This window comes from Cottoperca gobio, chromosome 4 (genome assembly GCF_900634415.1).
Source record: "Cottoperca gobio chromosome 4, fCotGob3.1, whole genome shotgun sequence".
Classification (NCBI taxonomy): Eukaryota; Metazoa; Chordata; class Actinopteri; order Perciformes; family Bovichtidae; genus Cottoperca; species Cottoperca gobio.
Genome location: NC_041358.1, coordinates 10,152,883 through 10,177,058, shown reverse-complemented (window position 1 = coordinate 10,177,058; position 24,176 = coordinate 10,152,883). Strand labels below are relative to the sequence as shown.

At 39.5% G+C, this 24,176-nt stretch overlaps 1 protein-coding gene across 1 annotated transcript in view; it reads left to right on the top strand.

The window, feature by feature from the left end:
- Positions 1-20,723: 20,723 nt before the first annotated feature.
- glrx2 (glutaredoxin 2) overlaps positions 20,724-24,176 on the top strand; it is a 12,912-nt gene continuing 9,459 nt past the window's right edge. The window contains exon 1 of the mRNA XM_029430554.1: positions 20,724-20,812. The gene's annotated coding sequence lies outside the window, so the exon portion shown is untranslated. The remainder of the gene's footprint in view (positions 20,813-24,176) is intronic.

The window sequence follows — 24,176 nt, the reverse complement described above, 5'->3', positions numbered from 1 at the left end:
TGGTTTCTAGTGTTGCCAAAACGCAGCAATTACATGGATTAATCAACGTTAAGAGCAGTTGATTTCCCTAATTAAAATAATTCTGATAAAAATGTTCTATAGCTTTAATGAAAACCACATCCAAAATATGTAGCTGCTGCAAAGCAAATCTTAAAACTAATGTAAAGCAAGTTTAAGATAGCTGCAATAACCATAGCTAGCATTGTCTAATACTAAATTCCCTGAGCCCGCACACCCCTACTTTTTCATGTTAAATTTAAAAATATAAATGTTGATGAACTGACATTTTGGTAATTGTATAGGGTATTATCACATAGCCAATAGGCAGTAATACATCTAATCATTATAGAGAACAGAATAGTCTAATGCCTGCTAGCTAAAAGTAAAGATAGCCTATCTTGGAAGAGTTAAAGTAAATGTCAAAGCCTTTAGAGAAATTAACATGATTTGTGGAAGCTGCCTCTAAAACATGTTTAAATATATTAATTTGTAAATCATTATATTTCAATATGAATATTAACAAATAGTAGACGGACCAAAATAAGTAGGCTAACATCCGCTAAACTAGTACTCCTAAATAAAGCCCAGTGTGACGTCCAACTAAACTTTGATGTAAATACAGGTGAACTTCAAAAACAAAGGCAACAGTTAGTGTCGGTCAAAATAACATAAAAGGCTGTTTTATTACAATCAGGGTCATTTAAATTAATTCTATATAACAGGTTAAAGTTGAAGCGTCTTGCTGCAGTGGTGTGGCACAACAATCAGCAGGTCTATGCACTGGAAGTATGCTATCAGTGGACAACCATATTTGTTGATAGAGTTTATGAAACTCACTAAACAAGACTGCTAAACGGTAGCTAGGCTAGCTTACCGGAGTAACAACTGCCATCTCAGCCTCTGACTTTATGTTGTCTAACCTCTAAATCATGTATTAATATTAAATAATATTAAATTGTGGATTAATTATAAACTGATTTCAATATGAATAGGCTATTTAAAAAATGAGAGACAACTCATCTTCTGTTGGAGGCAAAATAATTATTATTAAAAGCAACCTCAACACAAATCCCTTACAGTCCTTGTACATGAAGCAGGCAACATCCGCTGTGTCCTATTAGCTGAGGAAGAACTCCCTAACGCTTTCAGACAGATGGCAGATTCCAGCCAGGACTCCAAGACTCAATGATGGGGTGGTGCCAGCATTGAGCCAAAATCTATTTATAAATGTAATTTGACAGTGACACTCCACATTGCAGGAGAACTGCTGGACATCTAACCTGCCAGGGCCCACATAAACAAATCCAACCCTGTTTGCACTTTGAAGGGCCCTCTGAAGATGTGTGGGGCTGTTTGTATGGCAATCTGGCCATTAGCCACACAGAGCAGTTACACAGGAAGCAAGCCATTATTATATAATGGACAACCTGCACATAGGGTCACTAGGAGCAGAATTGTTATTGCCATGCAACATGGTCAGGTATAATTTCCCCAGTGTTGAGCACACACAGACTATTAAATTTATGTTCATTATTAATGCAATAAACTGCAATGTTCACACAATACCTTTGAAGCTATCACTGATTTATAGTGCCGTAGAGATTTAGAGCGGTGACTAATTTTCCACTAGTTTTTATCTCCGTACTCCAGCACAACAATATGTGGTTAAAGTGCTGACACTCAGCTTTAACACTTGTACCACCAAGACAGAGTTAGGGTTATGGTTAAAGAAAATAACTATGTTTGAATAAAAACTTTCGATCCATATAACTAAATGTGTATTTTTTATGTTTTCTGAAGCCAAGAAGGTACTAAAATAAATCACATAATATTTCTGAGCATTTATACCTCTGACCGCCACCACAGTCATATAGGCTGCAGTTGCCATATTACACATATTACCATATAAAGGTAATTATTTAATTTCATGTTATTTCATTGCTCAATGTGAGATAAGAACTGCCACACAATGTAATTAATAGAATGCTGGCGGTCATATGGTGTGAAGGACTCATAGATGCTTTTAGGACAATGCAGCAGACGCCATATATGAAAAGGCTAGGGGCTTTTTATGACTAAACAAAGGAATATTTCTTAACGGGCCAAGTTATTCACCTGATCTCGATACAACTGATCATGAACTTGTGAAGACCAAACTGAAGGCAAAAATACCCAGAAACAAGCGGGAAGTAAAGATCCAGGATCATCATGGAAGATATTGCATCTGTTGATGTCTGAGGATTGGGTCACTTGTTGCAAATAGTGATCTACTATCAAATATGATTATTTATAGCCAATAAACATTGAAAATCCCTCTATGTAAAATGTTAATGTTGTGATAGAATCTTTGGATGTATTGATTACATTAATAAATCATTATTTATGCATTCTTGTTGGTATACAAATGAGACAATCCTGGGGAAAATTAGTGCAGTCTTGATTTCAGTCCATTAACATCAATGTCCCCAGGTCTGGGGTTTATGTATGTTCAAACTAGCTATAGATTTTGAGGTAATCACACTAAAATTAAAGGCACTTTAAGCACATAGTCATTGTTTCACTTTAAATCCAGTATAATGGATTGCAGAGCGATCACATTAAAAAACATATTACTCTTCTACACTGTATAATATGGGCATGATCCATCCTGTAGCCGCCTTTAGAAAGCAATGAATCTCATAGTTCTGTGAACAATTATGCGGTGTACGTGCACTGACACGTTTTATGTTTCCCATTTGTTCAGAATAAACAGCAGCCAAAGCAAGCAAGCTGCAGAGAGAAACGCTTCCTCAATGGAGATAATCCAAGGAAGGAGACATCACAGTAGCACCCACACTGATTGACAGGTGATCTCTGACTGGCAGGAGCAGTGCAGAAACACCACAGCAACGAATGATTCGCACCACAGATGGTGACAACAGAAAAAAAAGGGAGCTCAAATACTTTATTACCATGTAAGACCATCCAGACTCAACCATTTACATATCTGAGCCTAAAAACACGTCTGAAAGATTATGACAATGTTCTTTATAATATCAATGCAGCAAATCCAGTTTGAAAGCTAATCTTTTACTATTTGATGCAAGACATTCATCCTTGAACAACTTCATACTGTGTGCCATAACCAGCAAGCAAAAATAGAATCAAGGCTGTTTTAAGAAGAACATTAATCTGCACAAATCAATGAGGGGGTAGTAATTATCTCTCCTTAGGCCTGTCCGCCCTCTCCCTGATAGGAGGTTGCGGAGGGCAGCAGCCAATGCAGCTCCTCCACCTCTGCCCGGCTCATGTGTCAGCACGGTGTTTACCCTTGCACTTTCTGCGATGACAAATGAGAACAAATCACAGGCCAAGAGTGCATTAGTAGGGTTATTGGGTTATGTGCTGGTAAAATATAAGCCTGACAAAATGCTTTTTCCTGGAGAATCTCAGAGGTGTCATCCGGAGAGGTGGAAAACTGAGCTCCTGCAATCTTTTTTTGTGCTCCAGGCAAATGTCTGGTGCTACACATTTGGGAACCGTGGTTGCCATTTTATTAACAGTGTGGCTCCCTAAACTTTTTAAGTGTGGGACCACAACTCTGAGCTGTGTTTTGAATACATATATACTCAAAATCTGGTTAGAATAAATGCTTTAATATTTCAGTAAATCTGATTATTGACAATGATGGACACAATTGACACTTCGCTAAATCCTTTCCCACTTGGTTACTGTTGCTGTTACTGTTGCTGTTACTGTTGCTGTTACTGTTGCTGTTACTGTTGCGATTACTGTTAATGTCAGACTTTCGCATCCGGCATGTCAATATGGTGTTTCAATGAGATCAGTGAGAAATAATATAACATTCTAGAATAATAGTTAATAGTTAGAGAGAAGTAGACAGAAAGGGCTACACTATGCATATGAGAGCTACATTCACAATATAATTTGACGGCGGACTATTGTGAATGTAGTGAACATAGAATAAAAGTGCAAATCTCACAAGGTAAATTAAGTTAATGTTGAGTTGTGACTCCTTGTAGCTCACAAACACAAAGCACCAAAATGATGAAAACAAACAAACAAAAATGAATATGGTGATCAAACATCTATTAATGCATATCCAATGTCATCTTCTATAAGTATGGCAAACTGCACTCATTCCTTGAGTCGTTAACTGCCAGAATATTACACAGTGCATACTTTATGGAATGGCACTGGGACACAGCTGAAGTGTCACCAGGGGGATCCAATATAAAAAAAAAAGTATTAGGGCGGTAGAGGGTCAATTCATCATTTACAGTGACCTAGCACTCAGATTAACGATCTATTGTTGTAATTCCTTTGTTCTCGTGTATAATAGGCTCCGTGTATCAACTGACACAACTAAGCCTCTCCCAAAGGATCAAATCTGTGCAGCAAGCGAGTGATGTCCTAAAAATGTGCAGTCTGTTTCTCCATAGACATTCAACTACATGTGCTGACCCTATACCTGTTTATTCTTTAATAAGCAACATTTAAAATTCAGATGATACCAGACAGGTGAGACATGTTCCTGATGTCGGTGACTGCAGTTGGATCAGCTGTCAGTCAGCTGAAGAGACTTTTGATGGAATTTGTGGTGGCACACATGTGCACTGTGCTTATACTAACAAAAGACACACAGTTATGACGACCAGAGCAGCAGCAGCCTAGTACCTGGTTACCAAACACCTACACATGAATAACAACCAGCATTCTGTCTTTACAGCAGATGACTGTGTCCTGCTTGAAGGCACAGGGACCTTTTATGTTATTCATGCATTATTTGCGTCAATATTTGATATTCTGATTGTGAACTCATTAGTTAATAATCCAGAATATAATTATGGTGTCTTTTGAAGACTGAACATTTTTTATTAGGCTAAATGTTTCAGTGAAAATACGTAATGTACAGAATAGAGATGACGATAAATAAAAATGTAAATGTTAAAAGGTTTATTGCAGACAGACAGACTCTTTGACTCAGTTAAAGGAGGAAATAACTATAATAATTGCTGAGATCAACAATTAACAGATTTTGAACCAGATGGTAAATCAGAAAACAACTAATAGCAACAATCAAAAGAGTTGAGTTTAATCTTCTCTGCGTTATGAAACTCCAGTAATGTTGAAATGTATCAGATCAGTCTGATCAGCTGCAGCGTCCAATCAATAACTGATATGCAGTAAGGGGGCGTGTCCGCTGGTAAAAGACTTCCGTGAAAGCCAGCTCTCGTGTATCCTCGCTCCTCAGAGCAGAAATAAGAGCTTCAAAAGTCTTCAAAATGGCGCGCCAGAACACTTCCAGTTCAAGCTGGTCAACACCCAGACCAGACAACGCCGTGGTAGAGACCTGTCAATCACAAGCCAGCCACGCGCTAAAGAATATGCTGCTTTATCATCTATTTCAAAATTATTTACTAAATTAACATCATGCTGTATTGAAGATGACTTAAATCTAATGATTGAGACTATAAACTTGTCAGCAAAATGTTTACTGAGGTAATAAATCAAGTGAGTCTGGAGTCGCCCACTGCTGGCCATTTGAAAGAATGCAAGTTCGTGCCACTTCCGCATTGGCTTCACTGTCAAGACCCGGAGGTTGCCGCTTGATTTCAACATGTGCATATAATATAGCATGAATAAAAAATGTGGTACCTGTAAAATGTAAGACACAATATATCACCTTATTTGTGTCAATAGATCCAGTGATTAGAAGTGTTGGCAGCCATAGCTGCCAATACAGTTAGCTGCTAGATTAAGTCCTATAATGCTGACATCAGCTTGGCAGCGGTTCCTACATCTCTTTCCACACACACACACACACACACACACACACACACACACACACACACACACACATACACACACACACACACACACACAAGAACACACACTTCAATCCTCCCTTGCCTCTCACACTTCTCATCCACAAACCCTACTGTAGAAGTGCTTCCGGCCCCTTCACGAGACCTTCAGGAGACCTTGTTGGTGGATACCGGCGGCTGGATGTAACACAGAAGAACACGCAGCCATTTGCAGGAAATATATGGCTGAGAGAAGAGATGGTGACAAGGCTATTTGCAGATGGCAGACAGGTCTGACAATCTTACATTGTGCTAGTCCCTCCTATCTGCTGTACGGCCTCGGATAACAGTAGCAAAAGAGAAGAGGAAAGAAATCTGAAAAGATGTGTGGAGAAAAATGACGATAATGATGACAGAAATCAGAATGACAACATCCAGACAGAGACAGCTCCAACATTTGAAAAAGTGTATAAACTATAAAGCAGTAAGTATAGGCAACATAACTGAATATAGGACAACAAGATGTAGAGCATGTATAAGTTCACTTTATTTTAGAGGAATCTCTTTGCAGCCCCCGCCCCCCCACACACACACACACACACACAGACACACAGTGGAATAAAGGATGCACACGCTATAACGAAGCTCCCTCTTGCCTAATTGAGGTGATTGATGCTGTGCTTGTAACTTGTAACATCCAGAGTTTCATTAAGGCAAAATGCAGGAATCAAGATAACGGCACAGGGGGGCTAAATAAAAGTGGCAGCCTTGAAATTGGAGCAGATATAAGTCCCAGTTCTCACTTAATTCCCTAAAACGGACAATTTGAGAAAAACGATAAATTCAAGGCTTTTCTCACTTTGTTTTTAATTAGTTTGGAACCATCAGTGACAGAGTGAAGGTCACAGTCATGATTACGGCCGCGTGGTTTTGAGTATGAGACTAAGTTTAATAAGTGATCATTTGTATTGGATACCATGACCATCAAAATGAAGTACAGCAGATTGTTTGTGCTGACAAATGCGTACCTATCTGTCTGCATCAGTCCAGCCCCCACATGCTCTATATGAATGTGTGTGTGCATGTGCTCAGTTCAGAGGTTGTGTGTGTCTGGCCAAGTAGAGAGGAGAGTGTCATCTTCAGTGTTTGACAAATATTAGCAAAAGAACTGCATTGATTGCACAGACGGGGGATGTACACAGTGAAGGTGTAAATAATTTAATTTAAAAGAATAAATAAAATCTTATGATTATTAATTACAAAAGTTCTGTTCAGTCAGGAATAGGTGTTGTTTTAAATATTAATAACTATTTACAGACTTACAATCAGGTAGGCTAACTCATTAAATATGCAATAATGAAATGAAATAGTGGCATTAGAATGTGCCAGAGGCAACACAATTTATCAATAAATACAAAAACTTTATTGAGAATTCCAATAAAACAATCTGAGAATGAAATGCATGAAAATCTGATGCACGCTCATCTCCCACCCTGACCTCCATGCTCTCCTTTTCTGCTTCGCTTCATATACAGTAGGACAAACATTATTTCCTGCATTGGCACTGAATGCTGGTATTGTGCATAAAGTGCAAGGTGCAGAATCTTCCAAAATGGACGTAATTTATAGGGATACTGGGCCGGCCTGCACAAGCCAGACATGCTCCTCTTAGAGAGAAAAGGCAGGTGATACAGTACAGTAAATTCACACATGCAATAGATGTTGTATATACACAGTAGACAGAAGTAGCAGCAGTGCAATCTCAAGACAAACACAGATTATTTCAAAATGTAACCTAGAACTACAAGTTTACAAAGGCATGGTTACACAAAGGCAAACACATGCACACCCTTTAATAACCTCCTGTCACCCTGTTGTAGCACCGTTCAAACATTCATCATTGAGGAAGTCCCAATAAAACAGCAGCAGCAGCAGCAGCAGCAGCAGGTGTTTTTACTGATTAGCTCCTTCTCTGGTTGTGCTAATTATTGAAATCAGCTGTTGAAGTGCAATTAGGTTGAAATGAAAACACACGGCTAAATGTTTGAATCTCCCTCAATCTAAACACAGCCTACACATATTAACATAGGTTTACAGATAGTAAATGTTCACCTGTGTTCAATATATGGATGAAAATAGTTTATTTCCAGAAAGAAAATGTGTTATGTGACGTTGTGGGTACATTTGGAGCCGCAGTATGAACATTGTGGGGAGCATTTACAATATATGAGTACCGTGCGACAATATTGGATGGAAAGATGCATTCATTTCCCTTTTCTTTTGCAGAATTAGTGGAAGTTAAGTTCAAACTTGTGCTGAATTTTGTGGAACAGCACCATTATTAACGTTATTTGCTACACCTGAGTTTGACAAATCAAAGTGTCTGCAGTAAGAAAAGTCTATTCTAGTCCGAGCGAGTCTAAACGACAGTAAATAGAAATTCTCAGGAGATAATCAAGCTTGATTTGGCTCAGGCTAGGGCAAGATTGAGGTCAAAACACACAGACAAACTCAAAGTTTAAAAATGTCTGGGGATTGCAGCATGTAAATGAATGCGAAACCTGACTAAGCCTCTGGACCATGGTGTATTGAGTAAATAAACACACATATTTGAACAAGCTGTTAGATTAGTCAATCTCAACGGGAAGAAGTGGTACTTGTGCATTCAAAAGGTTTAAATACATGGACAAACACAGATTGTACCACAAAGAGTTAAAAAGAAAACAGGCTAAAAACAGGTCAATAAATGTGAATAAGCCAATAAACAAATTCCTTATCTGGAACCAACTCTAGTTTAAGATTTAGTCTACCCTATTATGGTTATAAACTGGATGCGTTTCATTATTTTTGTTTTATTAATGCTGTTTTTGCATTTTCTGAAATTCCACATGGATATCTCTCCCTTTTGTCGCAGACCGAATAATAAAAGGAAAAGTCACATTCTCATTATTCATGGCACAGGCACTGAGGGTGCATCCTTCAAATTTATACATGAAAAACGCAACATGAGGAGCGGCGCCTCTACTGAACATATTGCCTGGGGCCAAACTTTGGTTGCCGTTGCATTGCTCAGCCCACTGTGCTGCTGACTCTCAAAGCTTGATTTGGGCATGTACACTTTAGTTTGTCCTTTAGTAAACACGGTGTACCCACAACAATCCCACCTGCACATGTGGGTGCTCTGAAGAAATTCTTCATACGCAAGTCTTGTTTGATACATAGAGATTGTGGTCACAAATGAGGAGACGAGCACTGACAATTGTATTCTGCAATACTGTGACCGTAAACTGGCAAAGTTAAACACCTCCAGATCAAAGGGCAGTGATGGCTTATGTGTAAGGACTCAGATATCTCACTTTAATGGCCACTATGAAAAGATTCGGTGTCAATGAGACAAATAGCGACATTATTAGTTCTTCACTGTCTCAGTTTTCCATTGAAGCTTAAATCAACATCTGCAACATAGCGGCTTTGAGGTCTTGTTTTGCTATATAAATTAAATGTATTATTATTATTATCTGATTTTTAACTGTATTTTTTATATTAAAAGGCTCCCATGACAATAAAAAAGCAACCATTGCTGAGAAAATTATCAATTAAATGTTTATTGATTCCACAGCTATGATATAACATCCGCCAGTGGTCATATCAATGAAAACACAACAAATCAAAACATGGAACATGGAACATCAAAGAGACATTAGGATACATAACAGAAACTGTCCTCTGTTTGTATACTCAAATGTGTCCAGTACTCTTTGTCCGAGCCAGGCCAGTAGGAAGCTTTCCTGCAAGTGTTTTGCATGGACACTAATGCAAATGCACTTTCAACAGCCTCATTTGTGCTGTTCACTGACTCACGAGGACTTGTTGTTAACAGTATGTGTGTCTTTATTATTTCAGTAATATAAGCAATCTTTTTTGTGTATCTTCAAATTGGCTGATCATCTGGCCAGATTGACAACATACTAGCACATGCTTTGCTTATCTGAAAGAATTTTCAATAACAGACGCCATGCTGTACTACTATGCACGGCATGCATCGAGTTTCACAGATTCCATAATGAAAACCATATCAAATCAACAAAAACAAACCACAAAAGCTTGAAGGTCCAGTGTGTAGGATTTAGGGAGATCTATTTGCAGAAATGAAATACAGTATTTATAACTTTGTTTTCATCAGTGTATAATCCCCTGCAACAAGGAATTGCTCATATTTCATGTTTACACAGGGAGCAAGGACTGTTCACGGAGTCCGCCATGTTGCATCACCATGTTTCTACAGTAACCCAGAACGGACAAACCAAACACTGGCTCTAGAGAGGGCCATTCTCCGACAGGATTGGAAGGAGAGGGGTGAAGTGAGAAAACCTCATTCAAAGTTTTGAGTTTCAGATTGTCGGTCTTTTAACATGTCTGCTGTAAATCTTGAGTCCCAGTGCATGCCTCCACTCTTTCTTTCATTTCCCTGTGGCTGCTCATATCGAATTCAAAACCCTGGTGCTAATGGAAGTGTAACCTTGTATTGTCGAGGCTTACACACAAAACCTCTTCTCTCTGTCGTAACTGCCAGATCTCCCTTCCCCACGGTGGCTTGAACATAACTCCACCGAGGTTCCAAACCTGTTCTACCTGGACCCCCCAATGGTCGAGTGACCTTCCTATTCCGGGCAGAACTGCAAAGTCACTCCCTGTTTTCCATTGTATGAACAAGGTGAGGCTGCATTCGAGAGAACAGCTCTATGTTGACTAATTAAAACAATATACATTAGCGGTTTCTGAGCACAGTCATGGCAGGATAATGCCTCCTCAGAATGAAACAACTCGTCAACAGTGATGACGGACTGCTCCACTCGAAGAAAGTGAGACTGACAACATTGGATTTTTCCATAATCATGCTAATGTTATCTTTTATCATCAAGCATCACACACCAGCTGCATTGCTAATTATCTGTGTGCTGCTTGCAGTTTACTGACATTACCTCAAATCATTTTTGGTTAATGAGGATAAAAATCTCTCAACAGCTTCTCCTTGATGCTATTTAGCAATGCAAATTTCCTGGTTTGACTAGAAGCTTTAAATTCAAGAAATACTTCAAACTACACCTCAGTATTGCACAGGTTTCTGGAGTTAAGCTTGGTTTATAGTTGACGCAAGGGATTAATGGCAGCTTAAATTTTCTGTCCAACGTCAGATTTCATCAGCAAGTTCTAGTGGTTTCCACGTGGTTTCTCCATAGCAACTTTAGCCCTGACATCTAGTTAAAGATGCATGTTTAGCTATTTGCATAGGCTCTCAATCTACACTGTAAATATAAATCAACCTTTACATGTAGTGAAAGCAATGACTTGAACCTTTCTACTGCTGATGGTTTGCTTTAGGACAGTGATGAATCACTGAAGTAATTTATCAAGCAACAATGCCAAACCATTCTCTGGATACAGCTGCACAAATCTAACCTGACGCATCAGATGGTTTGCTACACAGAGCCATCTGAGAAGCCGTCATTGTAAACTGTTTGGAAAGGCCAGGCACTTTTAAACAATTCTTGGCAGGTGATAGAATGAACCATCTGTCAATCAAACTCTTGCCAAAGACAGTCAGGAGGAGAGCAAACACATAATTTCCACAGAGAAAAGCCTTCAGCGCCGTTCTTTGCTCTTCTTTCAATGAAGAAATACTCTCCAGTTCTGATATAACTGATGCTATTGCAGCATCACTGCTAACCTGTTTAGGAGCCGCCATTGTTGTTTTGAACAAACAGTTGCCTTATCAATCATTAAATCATTAAAGATGGGTTGTGATCACCTTCCTGGACCAAAGGATTGAATCAGTTTCACTGGCTGAACAGAGAAAAACACACTATACATAGCACAGTACTACTTCTTAGAATATTAACTTGGAGTCCATATTAGCCCTGGATACATTGTTAGGTATGTCTGCCACGTTTTGATCTCAACAAAAGAGTTGAAGAAGTCTTCATACCAGTGGTCAGAGCCGCACACAAGCACTTATTTCAAGGAAATCTCTAAAGAGGTCAAACAGTATTAGAAAAATGATCTGACTCCATTTGTATATGTTTTTCATTTGTTTGAAAGCGGGACACATTATGAATAATTCATGTTTTCAGTGCTTGTGCACAAACATTCGGGTATGTGGAGTGCCTACCAACCCGCAAACTGTGAAATAAGACAACCCAGTCAGTTTTTTGTGGGCTGCCTCGGTAAGAAAACATGGGATTCAACAAGTAAATTATATTTGGCTCCCCTTCCTATGTCACATGCAGACTCGTTAGAATATATCGACCCCAATCTGAGTATCTCTACCCATGGCTTGAGAACTACCTTTGCAATGATGCACCATAGAGCCAATCAGAACAGACTGGGCTTTTTCGGGAGGGGTCTTAAAGAGACAGACGCCAAAACGGAAAGTTTTAGACAGAGGGTATATTCAGACAGACAGTAGCCTATGTGAAAAATAATGTGTTTTCTGAACATTAAAGAATTTAAACATGATCACGTCGAAACCCAAAATAGAAGTATGAACCTGAAAATGAGAATGATATGTCTCCTTTAAGTACAACTAAATACAAACCATGATTGTCTTGCAAGAAAGCACTGACTTCTAATGTGTATTTAAGGCAGTATTTGCAGAAATACGACATGTAGCCTTTGGGTAAATAGACTCAACACTTTTCATTGGCTGAGAGTTTTGAGAGATTTTGATGTGAAGCAGAACAGCCTGTTAAACCTCTAAAGACTCTTTATTCAGTACATCCTTCACCGGCTATCCATCCACTGTAACATTTTATGAAGTGCAACTGCAGCTGCTTCTGCTACACCAAAGGCACAACTTTCAGAAGCAAAGAAGGAATTCAAGGTTGGTTGGTTCCTGGTCTCGGCGATATTACCCTCTGGAGGAAAGGGGCATCAATCGCACTTGTCTGGAGGAACAAAAGCCTGTGTCTGCAGCCAGGGAGTTTTTTCATTTTTATTTTTATATTTAAATATTCTCTCTTTTTTCCTCCCTTTCCCCAAACCTTCTCCCCTGACTTCCATTAAGAACTCAGTAGGGTTTTCCAAAGTTCCAGATCGCATAAAAAAAACATTAAAAATAGAAAATACCTTCAGACAAAATTGTAAATCAAATCAGAACATTCTCTTTGAAGACAAACTTCATGTGTGCATGTGTGTTTGTTTTTGTCATGTTGCTTGTTTTTGTTTTTTTGGTGGAGAGGCTGTGGGATTTTCATTCCTCTTCTTTCAGTCCTCTGTTGGACACAAATTCTAAAAACTGCAGCAGATGATGAATAAATTACCGCAGAGCCACAGGCATCAAGGAGAGAATTAATGTGATTCTAATCTCTGATTTATCGACCAACAAGATGCTTCAGTCACTTAATTTTTCTCAAATTAAGTTAATTGACCCGCAGATTTAGAATGATTAAGTCAGGTCATGCTGCCAATGTTGTCATTTAATTTCACTCACAGCTTTCCACTTTGTTTTGAGTCACAAGAGTTCCTGGTGTTACCTTGTGTTTGAATCGAATCTCTAGACGATGTTCAGACCTGGCATTAACATGTGTCTTCTGTGATCTGATCACAAGTGGACAGCTGCAATACAGGTGTGAATGCACCCACATTCGGAGTTGGTCTGGGCCGCATACAGCCACATTCTTTCAGCAGTGTGCACGTGAATGTTTCTTGGGCCACATTGAAGGACCACCTGCTCAACTGACGTCCTCTGCGTAGGCGGAAGTAAGCGCTGATTTGCTGGCTTTGTTTCAACGATAGCTCTGTGTATTTTGGCCGTTTCTGTATTTTTAAACATAAATATTTAGAAAAGTATTTCTCATGTCACAGAAACCACAAGAGTGAATCTCGGGTTTTTGGATGTTATTATTATACCGTTGTTGTTTTGGTGCTGGTTTTTGATTTTGTATTTTGTATATGCAATTAGAAATTATGTTTATTTTAGATATAGAGCGGGGATCCGATCACAAGTGGTTTCTAAAGACACATGTGGAGAAACATTCTAATGACAGAACTGTGAACTGTGAGTCCACTTGTGATCGGATCACAGAAGATGCATGTATGTACCAGGTCTGAACGTGCGCTCACTCTTCTTCTTTATCCTCTGACCGCTCGATGACCACCTTCCTCCGGCGCTCCCTGCTATTACAAAACATGATTAATTTATTTGGAACCCGGTTGGTGTAGTACATCCTGAGGCCTGAATATGATGTAGTTTGTCTCTGCCAGCCCCCTTTCTCTCTCTCTCATTGTACAATCATTCTCATTACCATGCACAGCAACCTTTCCTTCACAAGGTCAACTTTTGCACAGGGTGCAACTAACATTAACTACTGTTCACCATTCCCACTCTGGAAAGATAGTATAATTAAGTGTTTGCTAAAGGAAGCACCATGATTCTTGGTTTATTCTACGTCTGTTTTCCTATGAATACAGTCGGTCATCGCTGGATAAGTAGAAAGGGAGGAAAGCAGAGAAATCAAGGAGCTGGATAGGACAGAAAGGGAAGTGGTGGGGGGTTTCAGGAAGTGACAAAGCAATCAGAAAAAAAACATGTGGGAGGGAAGAGATAAGTAAAGGTGTGAAGTTTGGAAGAAGACGTGGCAAAGGGAGAAGAGATGAGAGACGGAATGAAAGAGACAGACGAAGGCTGACGAAAACACAGAATACTTTGAGAATTAAATGTCTCCAACACTGCATCAGTTCTGCTGAAAAATAGATTATTCTCTGATCAAAACAACCACGCCACACAGATAAATAACTTCCAATCTGTTGTTTTAGTGTTCAACCTAAACTCTACATACAAATGTAAGTGCTATTGGAGAGCAAAGCGTTGTTTTATGATGGCTCCTCCACAGCGCAGCTTCTTTTATTCAAGCCTTGCTTACATTTAAGTTATTCAATAAATAGCCACACACAAGGAGTGTCTTTAACTAGAAAGAAGCAAAACAAGTCTCACAGCACTGTGTGTATTTTTTCCCCTTTGAATTTGGTCATTATTCTGCACAGAGCTGAGAGGAAGCCAAGTGTGGCAGGTGAGAGCATCTCGACTAGACAGCTGTCAAAGCCACTCTGGATGCAGGGGCATTGTAGGAGAGCAGCGTCACCAGCGGAGGCCTCACCGCTCCGACTGGTGAGAAGCAGGTACAGTCAGCGTACCGGCAAACACACAAACATACACGCTCCGGAAGAGTCACGCAAACACATACACCTGCATGGGTGGTTTTATTGCCATGGCAACCGGTGATTGATCCCCTGAGTTATGCAGCGAGAGAGGGAATATTAATGACGGAAGAGATGCAGCGGCGCAGGATGGAAAGTGACGGCACAGTGGGTGAGAAAACAGCTAATATACAAACAGAGGCTCACACTAATATGCCGAGGGAAGGATCAAAGAAAACAGCATGTAGAAAGATTTGTGTTTGGCCATGTCTGCAAGGCAACACTGTCACACTGCAGGCTTTCATGCTCCATTTCAAACTGCTGCTCACTGCTGATTGTGTGGATGACTGTTGGTACTGAATTAAATGTTGGTTGTATCCCACACAGACATGTGATGACTGCAAAAAAATCCCACAATTGAAATGTTGTTTTATTGTTAAAGGGGTACTGCACAGATTGTACAGTGCAGATCAAGATCAGTTGACTCATCGTGAAGAGAACTGCTCTAACTTGACGCACCAGATGGTTTGTTACACAGAAACACCAGAGAAGCCGGCCTTGGAAACTGTTTGGAAAAGGGCAGGCACTTTCGAAAGATTCTTGGCAGGTGATTGGGTGAAACTCTTACCGATGCCAGTCGGGAGAAGAGCGAAAACAAGTTTCCATCGAGGAAAGCCTTCTTTGTCGTTCTTTGCTCTTCTTTCGATGAATGGATACTCTCTAGTTCTGATATAACTGATGTTATTGCAACACCCACGCTAACCTCTTTTAGAGCTGCCATTGTTGTTTGGTACGAACAGTCGCTTCTTCATTGTCACACAAACCTAAACCACAGTCATAGCTACCGGTGGGTCCTTATAGGACGTTGATTGGTCCGGACACTGGTGGGTCATAATTAACAAACGCATCACTTTAAGCCTGACAAGATGGATTTTCATCTGAACTTGTGCTATCACGAGAATCCAGCTGCCGTGCAAGGTAAGTGCTGCTCAGCCTATGAAAACAGAATGCATAATGCCTCCAGTTGCTTTGGAGAATCTTTGACAAGTCTAAAATTATTAATTTAGTGATGTCCACTGTCATGTCTTACTGCCACAGTGGAAGAATAAATCTGTCGCTCATGAATGACGGTGTCTCTCGACGACGCTTGCGAAGGCTTGCTAAATCGGCCAGCAGCTAACTACGACAGGCACAAACTGGGAAACAGTTACATTACATTTAGGGAGGAGACAGAACATTCAGCTTAACTGATCGTTTCAAATCTAAGCAGACACGCACAAACTAAATTTGAACGGAATTTTTTTTACACACGGTATGTGCATTATTGGAAAAATAACCTGAATTGACATAATATGCCAAGAAGAATATACGGTATGTGATAACGTCTCAAGAGGCAAATTATTAATTTAGTGTAGAGTTCCTCTTTAAGAATGACACTCATGAGTGTCTAAAGGAGAGATGCTATCCAGTTGCATTATGGGAAGTGTAGGATCCAATTTTGATGCTTTAAAACATTTTTTATCTGTGTCTTGCAAGTCTCCTAATATTAGTGCAGTACTTAAGTTCCTCTTTAAATATGCGTTCAAATGCATCGGAGCTGTTCTATTAAAACAGACTGTGCTACTTATTTTCAATTGATTCTAGGCCCATTTCAAAAACATAACAACATAGAAACTTAATTTTTTAAGAAAGATGGCACAAAATCAATGTTGTACGCCGACCGCAGACCGTTATAACAGTAATGATTATTGTACTAACATTAAACTGTGCATGGTTGGATGAAAATAATTATTATCCTTCTTACTATTTTATCGAGTTAGAGTGCTTTATAATATTGATTGCCATGCATGCCTAAAACAATAATTGGATCATGCAGTGTACACATACTTTAGATTAAACACATCCATTTGTGTTCAAGAATTCTCTTCCACCACAGGTTTTAACAATAATGTTTTCTGAAACCGACAGATCTTTTTCTCATAATTGAATACTTAACAAGGAATCATCTACATGGGTTAACACTAATGAAGATTGCACATACATGTGTAACCAGAGCATGAACTAAATAAATTTATCTGATAGGGTCACAGGGGCTGGAGACCGTCCCAGCTGGGCAGATCACCAGCCCATCACATGTCACCAATTAACCTTTATGGGAGGAACTCGGAGAAAACGCAAACTCACCAGTTAACCGCTAACCTGTCTTTGATTTGTCTTTAAATTTATGAATTTTATGAAGGAAAGAAAATGATAACAGCAGTGCTCCTGGAGTCCCCTACATCCACAGATAATATTGGCAAGTAAAAGAGAAATCATTTTAAAAAGAAAGAAAGATGAAGGCACATTTTGTTTCATTTCATGAATTGTTTTTTTCTTCTTCTAATTAGGCTAATCAATTAATTGACTGATTTTTTCAGCAGTAATCTCCAATGTTTGTCTTTCCATATTGAGTCTTCCAGGCAAATAATGGCTCAGTCATTGCTTAATGTTTCTCTCTTTAATTTATGCTGCACATCTTCGTAGCTCCGCAACATCAAACGTGTGCCACCTGTGATGGTAAAACAGTCGCTACAGTTTTAGATGCAGTGCGAATGCAGTCAACAAAATGGTGGGATACAACAACAAGAAACGGAGCCTGCAGGTATGAGAAGTATCAGCCATGAAGAAGATAGTGATAAGTGGATTCCTATGAGGGGAATCGTCTCCGAGAGGAATCAGGGAACGGCTTGTTATCAGAGAGGACTTGTAACAAATGTTAAATATTTTGTAGAAAACTGTAGCTGGGAAAAAGAAGAACCTGTCAATCACCGGTCTTTATAGGAACAGAAACAGCAGACCATTCGTTCTGATCAAACGCTTGTAATCCTGTTGAAGAAAATCAGCCTGTCTCAACACCACATGTAAAAATAACACAGGCGCAATTTTGTGGCAGCATGAAAGGATTCACCGTCAGTCACACTTGCTTTTCAAAGGAATAAATAATATGTGTAATAATGAGAACACTTTCTTACATATTGAAGACATTAATTATTAATGTGTTTCTTCTGCTGTAAGCAATTATGGATGGATGAAAATGCTGCTACAAAGAGCAGAGTTTTCTTTCTTTGAGGACAATGAGGCTCTCCATGCTGAAACTTCGCTGTCTCTGACTTCAGGCGAGCCACACTGTAACCCCACGGCACCAACCTGGAAACCCGCAGGCCTGCCAATCGTTTTTTTCTTCGCTTTCCTGCAAAGAAGATTATTGTGCTTCTGATAAAGTGTTTAAATTGCTGCAAGGTCAATGTAATTCCTGCTCCAGATAAAGCAACACATAGAGACCCGGCACTTTGTTTGGGGGCTCTGAAGCCAGCTGATAATACTGCACTTGGGGCAGGATTCTTAAAAAAGATAAGGGAGAGAGAAAAGGAAAAGGGAGTAGGTAGAGTTGAGGGGAAGATGGATCGCCAGCTTCCATGGCCAACAGGAAGTCATCTGTGATTGCTGCAGGCCACCCACACAGGAACAGTGGCAGCGACAGGCCGTTTACTTATCTACCTTGCCCTACCGAGCCTCAGGGGTCGAGGATTATTAGAGATAAATGCCACATTTTCCCCCTGATGTGTGGTACTACTGTGCACTACAAAGCCTGTATTAGTTATTGTCCTGTTTATGCCCATTTAAGCATACAAATGTGATGTAAAATTAGAATGCATGACACAAAGCAAATTAGTGTTGACTGTAAGAATGAACAGAATAATAATTACAACTGTGTTAAAAGTGTCAGTTGCTTCTGCTGCAAACAAAGTTTTGAATGTATTAGACCCTTCCTTAAATATTCAGTGTCAGGCTTTGACACTGCATTCTAGCTGTTGAGCAAAACAACAAAGCAACTCTGCCCTCTTCAGTATAAAACCAGAATTACACAGACTTGATTTGTCAGATTGGGTGAAAGTAAAGCCTTCAATGTTGAATTAAAGTGTATGTGATATTGAAAATAATTAATAAAATATCCATCAAGTCTTATAAAGACAAAATAATTAAAACATGTTAATGGCTTGAGTCACCTTAAAACTATTATGTACCTCAAGACAAAAAAATAATGAATATTATGTTTTTAATATCTTGCAGTGCCTCTGATTTAAATGTCAATCAAATATAAACTCAACAAAGTGGGAGATTTTGCACTAGATCTGCAGCACATCAAGCACCCTTGAATATTTAATGAATGTATCCATGGCTTAGCATTTTAATGTGCAACTTGAACGAGCTCGTAATAAAACAAATGAATGTATTGAATCAATTCAGTAGAAAAATAACACTGTATTGCAAGGTGCTGTTGACCTTATTTGTAGGGGACAAGAGTACTTCCCGCTGGGGAGCGATACAGATCAGTAAAGGTAGGGTTCAGTAAGTGTTCCAGCATCGTTCAGGTGGCCGTTTTATTTGCCATCTTGTATCAAGAGCTCCAGGATTACTGTGCTCAAGGAGCTGTGAAATCTCTTCCGACACCTCAAGCCACTGAAACAACTGGTGTCCGCCTCTCCGATCACAGAAACACACTGGCCAGCGTCCTTCCTGAATAACAAGGAGAGAACCCACCCACAAACACAACCTCTCTCCAACACACACACACATATTTTTTTTTTTTAAAGAATTGGAACCTGTCCTCTTTTAGACTTTTAAACACTAACCTGACATGCCACCAATCCAATTTGTGTCAACAGCGGTCCCTCCACCCGTCGGTCCCCCTCGACAACAAAAACAGCAATTTGAGTTGACAGCAGTCAGGAGAATACTTACTTGACACATTGTCGTAACCTTCCCTAAAACAAATGTCACCGGCAATAGCACGGCCCTGCTCAGCTGACACGAGCCACGTCCAATCTTTCAACAGAGACATTGAAAAATCAAAGATGACACATGAGCAGGAGAGGAGCACAGAATTAATTTAAACCCCACAAATAGAAACTGGGAACGCATGTTTCTCATGTTCTTCTATGTAATCCTTCTTCGAGATGACAACTTCTTAGATTGATTTCTGTAAAATAAGAAAACTTTTATTTTGTTCTTATTTAACTTTGTGCTGTTATCTTGGACAAGTTGTCCACTTTATTGCCTTAGCCCTGTCCGGACATTTGTCTCTAATCATAAAAAAAAAAAGAAATCAAGACAACAAATTAGTCTTTTAGGCTCATTGATAATGTATAAATGAATAAATAAACAGCCTGTGCCTAGCTCCAGAACATATTTCTTATAAATAAAAGAAAAACATTCTGCCTCAAAATATTGTTTTCATTTCTTATTCAAGCAACACAAAGATCATGGAGGGTCACCGAGAGTCCACTGCGTCCCTCCAAAAAGATAAAGACACACTCCACCCCAACAATACACACATACTATTCATGAAGAACTGTGACGACGCAACCATGAGGAGTACAATTACGTACTTTTAGGGTCATGAAGTGCTTTAAGTAATAAGACAAAAGTCTTCTTCATGTTGAAAAACACTTCCCTATAACCTGATTCATATTTAGTTTGGAAGTGACTACATTAAGATTCATATTAATCTGATAAGAGAAGACAATCCTGCAGATTTTACATAAAATGTCAGTTATGGCATCATCTTAAAATACATTCACACCAAGCCGACTGTGAGCAGGTCTGAGGTTTAGTGCCAAAGCCTATACATACCCTTTGTCCACCCACACAGGTGTTTTCACTTACTGCGCCTGATTGGACAGAGGTCTAATCAGACAGACTGATTGAAAACACCTGTGTGGGCGTAAGGTTACAAGGTACTACATCTTCGTCCTGTTAAGCGCTGCATCGTAAGTATATAAGTTCTCTCTACAGACTGCTTATTATTGAAGTATTTAAGAGGCAGTCAAATGTTGAGTTTTATTTCCAGTAGTTTGAAGTTAGTCTTTTTAATTATCTTATTCAAGGCCCCAACAAACATTCTTTTCATCATTGATTAATACAACAAAAATTGTTGTCTGCATAATGGATAGCACTTTGAGTACTCCTCTAACTTGACCTCCTTTTACATTGTTGACCTTTTTATATTGTTTTTAATTTCAGAGGGTTCCATTGTAATTCTGTTGCATTGTTGTCTTGCACAGCAGTATGAAGTCTATCTTTGACCTATCTTTTCTCAAGTAATCGTCTTTCGATGGACTAATCAAGTGATGATTTCAGCTTTATTTTGTGTGTTGAATCCTGCATGCCCAGCTATTTACTAAAGATTTCAAATCCCTCGGAGTTCCTGTGACTCTGCACTTAGTCCTTGTCATGAAAAGTGACAAAGATCACAAGGTATGACATTGTAGATAGTAAAGATTGTGGTCATGCCTTAATCAGAAAAGAAACTAAACGAAAAGAACATTTAATTACAAGTTTTATACTAAAGAGTCAGGAGTTGACGGCAGATTGTCAAGGATTTACCGCCGCGTTCAGTCAGTCAAACACTTGCGATGCTACGAAGCCATTCATTGTGAATTGGACCTTGAAAAACATGACCATATTGACTCAGAGACTCAAAGGCCCAGTGGTGTGACATGGGGACGTAAAGAAAGGGAGCAACAATAGCAACAAATGATTGTGCTTTTTTTTTTTTTATTCCCTCAAAAGACAAGCATGCGAAGAGAGAGCCTGCCAATCTAAATCCACATCGGATCTAAACCTCTTTTTATTATTGTTTAACTACTGCCTATAGATAGTGTGACAAAACTGTGTGACGTATGACGACTCCACAAATCAACAATGGCGTCTAAAGCGAACAACAACAGCAATACAACTCCAACTTCTTCAAAGTATTTTGACTCTCTGGAGTCCTCTGCAAAGGCAAGATTCAGAGGAAAAAGTCCAAATTTGCGGCCGTGACCCGTACACGCTAAAGCCGTCGGATTATATTGAGGATTTAGATTCATTACCGCCGCTTGAATATTGTGAACTACCTTGTGCTACAAACGTTGTGGGCAACCAACGCACAAATGAAGGCATACAAGAGTTTAGATGCTTATAATTTCTTTGTTTCTGACTGGGTTGGTAGTCTTCTTACCAAACCAGTGAAAGATAACAGGGTGCTCGTCCATGCCCGTGTAAATCACTTTCAAAGAGCTCGAGATACACCGCTCAAGCCGTGGTTTGTGAGTGAGAAGAGCGGCGATGTTATCCTCGCACACTGTGATTGTATGGCTGGATTAAGCGAAGCATGTTCTCACATTGGTGCTTTGCTTTTCGAAAGTGAAGTAGTCTCAAGAATAAGCAAAACAAAAACATGCACAGGAGAAAAGAGCAAATGGCATCACATGTAAAGAAAGTGCCTTATTTACCAGTCAGCGATATGAAGAAGTAAGGTCTTACAGTGTTCGGGTATATCAAAAGCACAAATGTTTAACGTAAACATTGAAACATAGCTTTAGCATGAGCTCTTACCAGATATAAAGTGGACGCCACACACACGGGTGAATTGTGCTTCTTCTTCTGCTAAACCAGCTGACGGTAGACAGTAATTCATCCCTCTTTTGTGGATCGTTGTTTTTGATGATTTTAGGAAATCTAAAGAACCTGTTTCTCTGAGTCACGAGTAGCGTTATGACCACAAGTATACACATGCGCACACGATTGGCATTTTCTTTCAATCTTAGACGTTTAAATACAAAGAAAATTACGAAGCGTTGCAGCAACTCTCACGCGAACGGGCGCCGTCTTGGTTGTGTATACAACCAACATGGCTGACTTACGGGTTGGGACGTAAGCGTGACGCCACATGCACACGATCTATAGCCAATGCTTTCTCCTCCTTCTCAATACTTTTCTAAAACAAACATTTCTGTATTGTTTTTGGGCATGGAACATGAATTTGCATTTTAAAACATCACTCTTAATCATTTTGACAACTTTCCCGACGACAATGCTGCACCAAAGAAAACCAAAGAAATGTGTCAGTGTGATTGCATCCTGACAGCCAATCGGCAACCTGAGTCATGAGTGTAATCAGGAATGGCTGCTGGATCTGCCATTTCCTGCTGGTGAGCTAGTGATTGTCCACTGGAGAAGGAGGAGGGGGTACAGCCGACAAGATTCATGACAGCCTCGCGCAGAACCTTGTGGACTGATTACACGTCCGAGAAAATGCACGGGGCGAACGGATATTAAATCAACACAGCTTATTGCCATGCCAGTGTAGGACTGCGCCCGAGCGTGGGCAAAATGCATCTGCGGCTCACCTTATAAGCACTTTAGGCAGTGGGAGAATTACATTTCTATGGGGTCTCCGGATGAGTTAGGCAATCTTCCTTTCCACGGCAATGATTAATAGTGATGGTCGCATAAATTGTTCTGTCTGAGAAATATATTGCTGCCATAGTATCTGTTGTTTTGCACTGTGAGGCCACTCTGCCTTTTGAGGGCAGTGGTTGCATAAGCAGTCAACAATAGAGTGCAGACACAGAAAGAAATGCACTCGTCCTACAGCAGGAGCTTGATCTATCAAAACTGTCACTTGCCATGCACAGCTTTTTTTTTTTTTGAAAGCCCTTTTAGTGAGGAAGTAAGCTCCCAGAGACCAAGCAAATCAGAAAGAAATCTGGCAGCATTATCTCATTCTTTGAACCCTGTATGCTTGCTGTCATCTGAACAAAGGAGTTTGTATTTTTAGCTGACTGGATGGCTATAATTGTACTTGAGTCTGGTCCTCAGGCCTCATTTTCTGATGTCTTTCACTTGTCACACACTTGTGTTTATTTGACCAGAACTTGTCACAGCCAATCATTGTTCAAAGTTGTTCCACTACACTTAATGTGTTAATGAAGGGCCTTTTCACTAATGGACAAATTACGGGATCTTTGAAATACTCCTTAATTTACTTAATTCATTATTTTTCTTGTATGTTCTAAGGGGTATATTATGGACTTGTTGATTTTAAGGGATTCTTCTTTTATAACAATAAAACATCTAAAGGATAATAACTGTAACAAGGTCTTCAAATATCTGAAGCTGCATCTTAACTTAACTGAAAGATGCATCAATTCAATTTTGGCTTCTACGAGGGCAGAAAAACATGCAGCTGAGAAACGCACAGCCATAATTTATCTTGGTTTATAAAGTTGTTATTGCTAAAGTTGTCTATTTCCATATCCAGGAAGCAATGTCAGCATTTAGTTTGAGTTGGGTTTCTGGTCACCTCAC